This window comes from Ambystoma mexicanum, chromosome 2q (genome assembly GCF_040938575.1).
Source record: "Ambystoma mexicanum isolate Mex_15411 chromosome 2q, UKY_AmexF1_1, whole genome shotgun sequence".
NCBI lineage: Eukaryota > Metazoa > Chordata > Amphibia > Caudata > Ambystomatidae > Ambystoma > Ambystoma mexicanum.
Window position 1 is genome coordinate 615,926,449 of NC_090924.1, and position 12,136 is coordinate 615,938,584.

The 12,136-nt window shown below is 47.6% G+C and overlaps 1 protein-coding gene across 2 annotated transcripts in view; it reads left to right on the forward strand.

The window, feature by feature from the left end:
• CCDC13 (coiled-coil domain containing 13) overlaps positions 1 to 12,136 on the forward strand; it is a 1,886,344-nt gene that overhangs the window by 1,133,513 nt on the left and 740,695 nt on the right. The gene's annotated exons all lie outside the window — the stretch shown is intronic.

Consider the following 12,136-nt stretch of genomic DNA (forward strand, 5'->3'; position numbering starts at 1 on the left):
CATGGATCTACCTGGTGCGCCTATGCAGGCTTTGGATGCGTCCCCTACAGGAGTTCCTCGACGCCCGTTGGTTGTAAGCGGCGGGCAGTTTTCGAGGACAAGATCCCGCTCAACAAAGTTTTCTGTCAAGCAATTCGGTTGTGGGGCACCCACGCGCCTCTCGCGGCGGGCACAGACTTTCAGACCACAGCACACCAGGTGATGGTGACGACGGATGCCTCCCTGGAAGGGTGGGAAGCGCACAACGGAGATCTTCACGCGAGAGGCATTTGGCTCCCGGAGGAGAGGCCACTCAACATCAACATCCTGGAACTCCGAGCACTGTTCTGGGCCCTCAAGTCGTTTCTCCCGTCCCTCAGGGGCAAGGTGGTGAGGATCTTCACCGACAACACCACCACGATGTTCTACATCTGGAAGCAGGGAGGAACCAGATCCCCAGCCCTATCCAAGAAAGCCCAGGATCTGTGGCATTGGGCCTTTGCCCAGGGGATTTTTCTGGTACCCTCTCATCTAGCAGGGATAAAGAACACCATTGCCGACTCACTCAGCAGGGAGCTGCGCTCGTGCCACGAGTGGGAACTACGTCAGGACCAAGTGGATCGACTCGTCCAACGGTGGGCCAAACCCCAGATCGACCTGTTTGCGACGGCGACGAACTCCAAGTGCCAGAGGTTCGCCAGCAGGTTTCCCCAGCCGAGGTGCATGGACGATGTTTTCTTGTTGCCCTCGGACGGCCTGTTCCTGTATGCGTTCCCTCCATTGCCATTGCTACTGCGACTCGTCAACCAACTCAAGAGGTCCCGGTGCAGGATGATCGTTGTCGCACCAGCATGGCCGAGATAGATCTGGTTCCCGGACCTTTTGGACTTGTCAGCGTCCCCACCAGTCAAACTGTCGACGGACGGAGATCTTCTCTCCAGAGAAGGAGGTGCCATCCTTCATCACGACCCGGAGTCGCTGAACTTGCATGCCTGGCTCCTGCAGCACTAGAGTTTGGAGGGTACGATATCCCGGCGGACTGCAGAGAGGTTCTTGCAAAGGCCAGGGCGTCCTCAACTCTCAAGTGCTACGGACACAAGTGGAAGAGGTTCTCTGTCTGGTGCTGTGCACAGAATATTAACCCTCTACCGATTACGGCCCCTCAAGTGCTACCGTACCTACTGTCACAGGCCAAGGCTGGACAGGCTCATGCTTCCATCAAGATACATCTGGCAGCGATTTCCCGATACACCAGGACTGCAGGACAGTCATCTCTGTGGTCTCCTCGCCTGGTGAAGGAATATATGAAAGGACTGTTCCGATCGTTCCTGCCGGTGAAGGCTCCAGCCCCGGCGTGGGAGCTCAACGTGGTGCTGACCAGGCTCATGGGGCCACCATTCGAGCCTCTGCATTCGGCACCATTGAAGTTCCTGTTGTGGAAAACAGCGTTCCTGGTGGCCATCACTTCCGCACGACGGGTGGGAGAGATCCAGGCCCTATCCTGCAAGCCTCCATGCTTGACTTTCCACGAGACGAGGGTGGTGCTGAGGACGCACCCCTCCTTCATGCCCAAGGTGCCGTTGTGTACTGCTATGTATTCTTATATTCATGAGCATGTGAATCCATGCCAGACCCCATGCTGGAGAAGGAACAAGTTACTTACCTGTAACTGTTTTTCTCCAGCATGGGTCTGGCATGGATTCACATGCGAACCCTCCCTCCTACCCCTCTGCGGCTCTTCACTTGGTCATTCTGCCACTTTACGTGCTACCAAATCTGAGGATGGCTGCCAGGGGCGGGTCTTAGGGAGAGGGCAGTCATTGGCTGGGGGCAGTATGACCCAGAGAGCAGTGATTGGTTACTACTAAGAAAGACAGATCAGAAACGAAACTGATACTGATTTTTTCTTTACTGAGGATTCCCAGCCTGACGACGGGGAATATTCATGAGCATGTGAATCCATGCCAGACCCATGCTGGAGAACAACAGTTACAGGTAAGTAACTTGTTCCTTCTGTAACTTGCTGGTTGCAAACATCTGTGCACCCGTTGCTCAACCCATGTACTGATCCCATACTCATTGACAATCTATATTATCACCCTGTTGCTTTATACCAGCTACCCTGAAAGCGAGATGGCTAGAAAACTACAACATTCCCCTAGTTTGCCCAGTTCTCTGCCTGCTACGGCAGACACTTTGCTTAGTCTCTTACTTTCTTTCCTCGTACATAATTAATGCACAAATCTAACTAGATGTTTATTTAAAGTAGTGATCAATAGTTCCATCCAGTCTGTACATACACTGATCTACTGCACTACCATACACTGTAGTTAGCCTCCAGCGCTCACTTTGCTCTATGATTGCATTATGTATTAGCACTTGCAGGAGAGAGCTGGCAAAAATGTTTACAGAGCCTTTTTATCATATCTGTTCATTTGTGTTCATTCATGCAGCTAACCTACAGGGTTTGCAAAGTCTTTTTGCCCACTCGCATAGTCTAGTAGATTTTATGAAGGGTGAGTACTGTTGCAAGGAATGTTTGCAACTTTTAATTAACATTTACTTTGTTTGCAGTAAATGTCAAATAAAAGTTTCACTGTGCGTGGCTGACCTATGCACAGCTGGCCTCTGGGTGGCAGCAGTGTAGCAAACAAAGTGGGTTTGTGGTGACATGCACCGTTTTACAGAAAGCGCATTTAAATGTATTCTGTTGCCATGGGTCGAGTGCTTTTCTCTTAGGTCGAGTAGGTACACTAAGTTACTCGAACTGCAGGTCTAGCAGAATTTTAAAGAATTTGCAAGACCTGTCTCCTCTCACTAATGTTTTACTTCAGTGCTACGCGCAACTGCTGTATTGTTGCTCATTTTATGTCTTGGGTGTTATGACTGATTTTCTATAATCTGGCCTGGGGGCCAGATGTATAGAAGGCCAACCTATATTATGACAGGTACGAGTCTGTGAGCTGTAGCCAAACCAGTTCAAGGGAGCAGTGATGAGCGGTCTAGGCTAAATCTCAAGAGGTGGTGAGGTTGTAAGGGGTCTACAAAGAGTAAACACAGTGTAGCAGTCAAAGATTACACTTGGGTAACCAGGTATAAAAATACTTCTTTACTTATGGACAAAACACAGTGCAAAATGACTACAGACAGTTAATACTATCACACAATACTAAAATTAGATACATATATACAGTCACTGGTTTAGGACAAAATACAGATCAAACCCCTGAAAAGAAAGGTACAGATTAGTTATTTGCACTAAGGGTTTACAAAGAATAATCCCTTACTTCAGAACTCCAGCCCTAAATTGTATGGGGCCTTATGCCCAAAAGTTCCAAAAACCTTCATACAGTTCTTTGAAGCTGAAAAAAATGAAGGTATGATCTCTGTGGTCCAGTGAACCATTCCAAGTGTCAAGGGACAAGTTACTATAACTAATAAACATGTTCCCAACTTTCGGAGTGCTTGTCTGAACAAGCTATGGCAAAGCCAAAATGTTATAAATGTTTTGTAAAAGTTAGCAAACTTTTAAAAGGAGTTTAGGGGGCAGGTAAGTATCGCTAGAACTCACCACCTGTACTCAGATTCTTCATGATACTTGGCCTGTCTGTTGAAGAAGGTCAGAGGTCACATTTCCCACCATCAGCCTCATCCCAGGGTCCCCAGGTGTTGCAGGTTTGAGCTGCTCTCTGGTCGGGGTCTGATGCAGGTGCAAGGACTGTCAGTGGAACAATGCAGCAAAACTCGATGCAGGGCCCCTCTCGGGACAGGAATGGACGCAGGTAAGCAATTTCGGGTGACGGCCACCGATGCACAGTGACGCAAAGGGATTCACTTGCTGCAGTCCGACTTTCTCTCCTATCATGGGTTCCCTCAATGCTAGGACCACAAAATCTCATACAGGTACGTCTTGTAGTGCAAGCTGAGGATCCCCCAAGTTCCAGGCCTCAATGCGGAATGGCGACATCTGCAGCATGGTAGCCCAAACTCAGAGATGGTCAGCCACAGGGCAGTCCTCTTCGAGTCCCCTTCCTCCTTCCCCAGCCCAATCCCGCCTCCCAACCCTCCCCGGCACCCTGATTGGTCTCCTGGACCAAAAAAAAAAGAAGGAAACAAACCCAGGGAGCGTGGCGTCCTCACCACCACCATCACTCTCCAGGAGGATGCCCACGGTGAGTTTGCCCCCAGATGGCCCCACAACTGCCTAAAACACTGTAAAAGTGTTTCAAATGGCTTTGTTAGCGTGCTCGGCGCTCGAGTCCCCTTCCTCCTTCCCCCCTCCTTCCCCAGCCCAATCCTGCCTCCCAACCCTCACCGGCACCCTGATTGGTCTCCTGGACCAAAAAAAAGAAGGAAACAAACCCAGCGAGCGTGACTTCCTCACCATCACCATCACTCTCCAGGAGGATGCCCACGGTGAGTTTGCCCCCAGATGGCCCCACAACTGCCTAAAAGACTGTAAAAGTGTTTCAAATGGCTTTGTTAGCGCGCTCGGCACTCAAGTCCCCTTCCTCCTTCCCCCCTCCTTCCCCAGCCCAATCCCGCCTCCCAACCCTCCCCGGCACCCTGATTGGTCTCCTAGCCACATATCATACACCCTCCCAGGGCAGCCCTCTGCGGCTAAGGGCCCAAGGCCAAGGGCGGCTCCGACATTAGCGGCTCAAAGATGTGTCTGCAGGTGTCAGCAGGGGAAGCCACCAGACACCGACAAAACTGTAAGTGCTGGCATGGGTGGGGGGTAGAGCAATTACTCTACTCCAGAAAGCTCCTGCCACTCTATCTTACCTTACAATGGCCTAGACTGCTACAGACTTACACCATGCATTATTAGAGAGATATGTGACCATCAGCCTAAACCTATTCATGGCTGGACAGCAAACACTGCCTGCAGTATAATTTAACTAGTACCATACCCCGAGAAAACCACAAAGTTTAGCCTGCGTCACATCTAGATAGAAATGTGATTGTTAGCATTTACCACCATAGTATGGAGTTCTGAACTTTAGAAGTGCATTTAGAAGATGAATCTAGAAGTGTGCCAAATAGCCTCTTTGTGAAAAGTTGAATTTAGAAGTGTCCCCAATAGCCTCTTTGTGTAAAGTTGAATTCAGAAGTGTTCCCAATAGCCTCTCTGAAAGCTGAATTTAAAAGTGTCCCCAATAGCCTCTTTGTGAAAAGTTGAATTTAGAAGTGTTCCCATAGCCTCTTTGTGAAAATTTTAATTTAGAAGTGTGCCCAATAGCCTCTCTGTGATTCTAGAAGTGTGCCCACCAGCCTAGCTGAATCTAGACAAGTGCCCAGTAGCCGCTCTGTGGATTTAGAAGTGTGCCCAATAGCCTCTCTGTGAAAAGTTGGACTTAGAAGTGCATTTTGAAGATGATTTTAGAAGTGTGCCCAATAGCATTTTGTGAAAAGTTGCATTTAGAAGTGTACCCTATACCCCCGCTGTGAATCTAGAAGTGTACCCAACAGCCTCTTTGTGAAATGCTGAATTCAGAAGTGTCCCCAATAGCCTCTTTGTGAAATGCTGAATTCAGAAGTGTCCCCAATAGCCTCTTTGTGAAAAGTTGAATTTAGAAGTGTCCCCAATAGCCTCTTTGTGAAGTTTTATTCAGAAGTGTCCCCAAAAGCCTCTTTGTGAAATGCTGAATTTAGAAGTGTCCCCAATAGACTCTTTGTGTAAAGTTGAATTCAGAAGTGTTCCCAATAGCCTGTTTGTGAAAAGTTGAATTTAGAAGTGCATTTAAAAGATGAATTTAGAAGTGCATTTAGAAGATGAATTTAGAAGTGTGCCCAATAGCCTCACTGTGAAAGCGGAATTTAAAAGTGTACCCAATAGCCTCGCTGTGAATCTAGAAGTGTGCCAAATAGCCTCTTTGCGAAAAGATAGATTTAGAAGTGTGCCCAATAGCCTCTCTGTGAAAAGTGGAATTTAGAAGTGTCCCCAATAGCCTCTTTGTGAAAAGTTTTATTCAGAAGTGTCCCCAATAGCCTCTTTGTGAAATGCTGAATTCAGAAGTGTCCCCAATAGCCTCTTTGTGAAAAGTTGAATTTAGAAGTGTGCCCAATAGCCTAGCCTCTTTGTGAAAAGCTGAATTTAAAAGTGTACCCAATAGCCTCGATGTGAATCTAGAAGGCACCCAATAGCCTATCTGTGAAAAGTGGAATTTAGAAGCGCATTTAGAAGTTGAATTTAGAAATGTGCCCAATAACCTCGCTGTGAATCTAGAAGTGTGCCCAATAGCCTCTGTTAAAGTTGAACTTAGAAGTGCATTTAGAAGCTGAATTCAGAAGTGTGCCCAATAGCCTCTCTGTGATTCTAGAAGTGTACCCAACACCCTTGCTGAATCTAGAAGGGTGACCAGTAGCCGCTCTGTGAATCTAGAAGTGTGCCCAATAGCCTCTCTGTGAAAAGTTGAATTTAGAAGTGTCCCCAATAGCCTCCTTGTGAAAAGTGGAATTTTTAAAGTGTACCCAATAGCCTCGCTGTGAATCTAGAAGTGTGCCCAATAGCCTCTCTGTTAAAGTTGAATTTAGAAGTGCATGTATAAGCTGAATTTAGAAGTGTGCCAATAGCCTCTCTGTGATTATAGAAGTATGCCCAACAGCCTCGCTGAATCTAGAAGGGTGCTCATTGCCCAGTAGCCGCTCTGTGAATTTAGAAGTGTGCCCAAATAGCCTCTCTGTGAATTAAGAAGTACGCTCAATAGCCTCCCTGTGAAAGTTGAATTTAGAAGTGTACCCAATAGCCTCGCTGTGAATCTAGAAGTGTGCCCAATAGCCTCTTTGTGGAAAGTTGAATTTAGAAGTGTTCCCAATAGCCTCTTTGCGAAAAGTTGAATTTAAAAGTGACCCCATAGCCTCGCTGTGAATCTAGAAGCGTGCCCAATAGCCTCTTCACAGAGATTTTCTGAAAGGGCACGTATGAGCGTCCCTTGGTTGAATTTTGAAGTGTGCCTAATGTCCTCTCGGTACAAAGTTGATTCTAGAAGTGTATATAACACCACCATAGCAGGATTTGACAGTGTCCCTAATAACGTCACAGTGCCAAAGTCTTGAAAGTCTACCCAATATAGGGTGAGCGGGTGAAGTGGATGCCCTATATCGGGTGAAGGGCGTGGATGGAACGGGTGGAGGGCGTGTATGGAACGGGTGAAGGGCATGGATGGAACGGGTGAGGTGTGTGGATGGAACGCGTGAGGTGTGTGGATGGAACGGATGAACTGACGTGGAACGGGTGAAATGGTAGAACGGATGAAGTAGGTGAATGAACGGGTGATGTGTTTGGAACCGACGAAGTGGGGGGAACTAGTGAAGTGGGTGGAACGATTGAAGTGGGTGCAATTAGTTAAGTGAATGGAACGTGCAAAGATGACGTATGTGGATGGATGATGCATGGAGTAAGGATAACATGGGTAGAACGAATGAAAGGGGCAGTGTGAAGATGACTTGTGTGTATGGATGATGCATGGACAAAGGATAACGTGGGTAGAACGAATGAAAGGAGTAGTGCATAAAATGATTGAAGTACATGGAACGGATGGGAGTGCATGGAACAGATGGGAGTGCACGGAACGGATGGGAGTGCATGGAACAAACGGGAGGGCATGAAACGGGTTGGAGTGCACCGAGCGGATTGAGTGCACAGAATGGCGGGACGTACATGAAATGGTTTGGAGGGCATGGAACGTCTGAAAGAGCATTGAAAGGAACGGTCTGAGTGATTGAAACGGTCGTAATGCACAGAACAGTCGGAGTACATGGAACAGATGAAGTTCATGGAACTATTGGAGTGGGCGCGATCTCTAGCACCTACAGTAAACCACCATATTCACATCTGCACGCTTACTCTCTTCTTTACACCACCACTCAAATAGAACACAGCGATACTATGACACCATTCGGTATAGCTGTTCTCATACCAACATCTGCCTCATACTCCCCATCACTCTAACTAAACACTGCTGGTTACTCACCCCCCAGCCAAGCGTTCTCCTCAGGCCTAACGCAGCCACGATCGGTCTGGATAATTCCTGCCAGAACGAACACATACTATTGACCTCTCAACCACCACACCTACCGCTAAGAAGCAGCTATTACACGAATGCCACTCCAGCTGCACACATATCCGGTGCTCACACGCACCTTTGACTCCCTCTACTCTCTCTACTGACTTCAACTTCGGTTCCCAAGGGCATTCAACCTACCAGCGCCTTCAGACCATACTAATGGTATATAGGGCGCTATATAAATGCAAAGTAACATAATATAACATAACATAACTTCCAAAGGCCCTTTGCAGGACTCTGTGCTGACGTCGAGAATGGATGTTACCTTCACTCCAGGGGTTGCAGCTCCTTTGCAGGACTGCTGGAGATCACCTTCAAGACTGGGCTCTGCCAGGACAGCATCAGTAGTTGGTTGCCAAGCCTTCTTCCGATGGGTCTTCGGCTTCCTTGCGGGTCTTGCAGCTGAACAGGAGTCTTGGCTCCTTCAGTTTCTTCCAGGATATCTCTAGAGTGGGTGCAGGGGTCCTCTTCTTAGCCTAAAAAGCCAGGTAAGAGCAGCAGCCCCCACTAGCCATTAGTAGATCTGCCCCACACACACACAACCCAGCAGTGGTCCATTTAGGACCACTGGCGGCAAAACCCATTAATTCCACCCAGACATACTGGGCTGGAGCCAGTATGTCTGGGTGGAATGAATGGCTTTTGCCGCCAGTGGTCCTGAATGGACCGCTGCTGGGGGAGTGAGGGAGCAGTGGTGGGGTGTGTGTGTGTCTGTCTGTCGTCAGTCTGTCTGATGTGGATTAGGACAAGATAGTCCCAGCCCACTTCCTGGCACCAAACACACATAGCCCTCCAGTAGCCCACCAAAAGCTTCTGCTTTCCCGGGCATTGGAAGTACATATAATGATTTCCTGGCCTCAGACACTAGGCCGAAGGCTACAAGACAAGATGGCCATGTTTGACCAGTAGCCACAGTTAGTAGCCAAACGCAGTAAACGCGTTAGGGCTAAAACTAAAAGTTCATAAAAATTGTAAAAAGTCACTGTTGCCACCAGCTTGGCCATTTAGCACACCGACTGTAACCAAAATTCCTCCGAGTCTAAGTCTAGGGTAAAACGTGTACCCCATTGTACTGCATTGTAAGATGCATTGTACAGTGATAAAAAGTTACAACAATTGATAAATTCCTAAAACTAGTAACCAAGTAATTAGACTAAGGGAAACAATGTTTTCCAGTACTGACAGCCAGAAGGACATGTCAGTTTCCCCATAACAGATGATCAAAAGACAGTGGGCCTCATTACGACCCAGGCGGATTTCGCGGTGCTAAATGCACCGCGAAGCATGGCGGAAAGCCGCCGATAGCGCCATGGGGGTTGGCGGATTTACCGCCCCATTCCGACCTTGGCGGGGCGGTAAATCCCCAATCCCCATTCTGCCCTTCCCCATTCCCATTTTTGCCCCATAGGGTATAATGGGAGTGGGGAAGGAGTTAATTACGCCACCGTAAAATACGGTGGCGTAATTAACAACGAGGTCCCGTAGCGCCATGGTTTTCTCCGCCTGGTAAAACCAGGCGGAAAAGGCCGCCATGGCGCTACGGGAACTCGTAGTATGGCGGAGAGGTACGCCATGCACTACGCTGGCGTAAAACCCTCTCCGCCAGGGTCGTAATGAGGCCCAGTGTAGTGAAGCTTAACTGTACTGTAAAAAGAGCAGGCCATATACAAAAATAAAAGCAAAAGGTTTGGGGATTCATAGAAATGGAAGCAAAGGTGCAGTAAAGAGAAATCTTTCTTAACACTGGGTACAAGTAACTTCTGGTAGCATTATATTAGTACAACATTGCTAACCAAATGGGTTTGTCTGCTAAACAAGACAATTTTAATTAGCAAACTCTGCTAATCAATTTTTTAAAACAAATGTATGCCTTGCTGACAGGATGGGATTCTCTGGCACTGTCCTGAATTGGTTTACCTCCTACTTCTCAAGCAGACAGCAGGCTGTTCAAATTAACTTGTTGCGTTCTAACCGTCTCCAGCTCTCCTGCGGAGTCCCCCAAGGCTCCATCCTCTCACCAATCCGTTTTAACCTTTACATGGAGCCTTTGGGCACTCTCCTCAAAGATCCCAATATAGCCATCCACTATATACGGATAATACTCATTTGTACATGAGAGTAATTAGCGCAAAGGACATCGTTCGTCTCTGCAATTACCGAGCCATCATCCAGTCCTGATTGTCAACTGCCTACCGCAAATTAAACCCATCCAGGATTGAATTAGTCCTCATCGGTCCGGCCATCCGAGAAGTATTTAATCCACAACTCTGACTCGGCAAAATCCTTAGGCTACACCATTGAGCGCATCCTGTTTTTCCAGAAACACATAGCCAAGAAGGCCCAAATAGCCTGGATCTGAATCGGACAATAGTGCAGGCCCTTGTGGTCTCGCACATCGATGGGGGAAATGCTTCTCCTGACACGGCTCTCAGCTGCTCACTTGGCTCCCCAAAATGCACTCCACCATGCTGCATCACATCTTATTAATGGTGCACGGAAAGTTGACTGAATTACCCCCATCCTACGCAAACTACATTGGCTTCCACTCCAAGCCAGGATACTGTTCAAGACTGCATGTATCATCTGAAAAGCAGTCACAAGTAGCACACCAGTGTACCTTGTGGCTAAGCTCCACATATCTAGTGGCACACGCTCCTCGTGCAGGAAATCGACCAACCGGCTTGAATCACAACTCGTCCGTAAAGAGAGGGCCCGCAAGCAATCCTTCTCTTGTCATGCACCAACCCTCTGGAACTCAATCCCAGCATCAGCTGGAATGTCCCTATAATTCTCCAAATTCGCAAATCTCTTAAAACATTGCTCTTTCAACAACACCTGACCAAGGACGAATTCCAATGGATGCACATACCTCACAGTACTGTGCTACTGTTAACAGGTGGTAGGCAGCCCAACTACTGGCTACCTACACTCTGTGCAGAACTCAGCTGCTCTCGAGCTAGGCCCGTGCTTTAAACAATTAAAAAAAATATATATAAAAAAGGATACTCAAAAGGCACAGACCTGGCTCAAAGACATCCCAGTGGGATGTGTTTTGGTGCACGAAGGGACTGCTTGTGGATGGGAATGGCTTTATAGACTGGCATGGCCATGGGCGGTTATTGGTCGGGGGGGGTAAATGATCAAACAACATTCACAGGCTCTGTGCCCCACATCGCATCTCCCGCCTATCATATCTTCCCATGACACTGGTTTTGGCATATAAGCAGCGCTTACAGCACCACCTAATAGCCAAAACTAACAAATGGACTCCTATAGAGAGGGGTATTTATTGACGGAAAGAAGGTTTGTTGGGGGCTGATGGTCCAGTGTTTGATTAATATAAACACTCTCTTCATTCTTTGACCACAGCTCCTGTTGAAGAGATATCAAATTCAATAATCTTGAATATATAACTCTCCAGCACTGGAACCCTAGCAGTAATTGGGCTAACCGGCTCACAACATTTTAATTAACAATATTAGTACCCATCATTGATCTGGGGTGCTAATAGCGAGATTGCGGGTTGTAACTAACTTTTTAAAGAAACAGTCCACGAAATAAAAGCAGGGGTTCAACGCTGAGCCCTTCTTCCATTTCACCAACAGCCGCAGGCTAGGCCATTGAGTGGCGAGCGGAGCAGGTGTGAGGTGGAGGACTCCTATAACCCGTCCAAGCCCTCACTTATATAAGTGAAGGCTTGGCACAGTGATGTAAGTGGGAGGGGGCTGGGAAGGTAGGGTGTGTGCACAGGTGACTGAAGGCCAGGGGCAATGAGGCAAAGGGGAGATGTTCCATGGGCAAAGGCACGGGGCGTCGGAAGCGAATGGGGGATTTTTACCAACTATTTATACCTGCGTTCTGACCCTCCCCAAGCGTGCTAATATAAGAGACAGACGTGGTGACTTAATTCCTTCTTTAGTTTCTTTTGATTGTGTACTAACTGTTGTGTAATGAGATTAATGTAATCTTTCAGATTTGGTATTGAATACGTTCAAAATGGAACCAGTGTTAAATTGTTAAATGGAATTGCATTGCCTTTAAAAAATAAAGCAATTAAAACACATTTCAAAAATAAAATGTTTACCCCT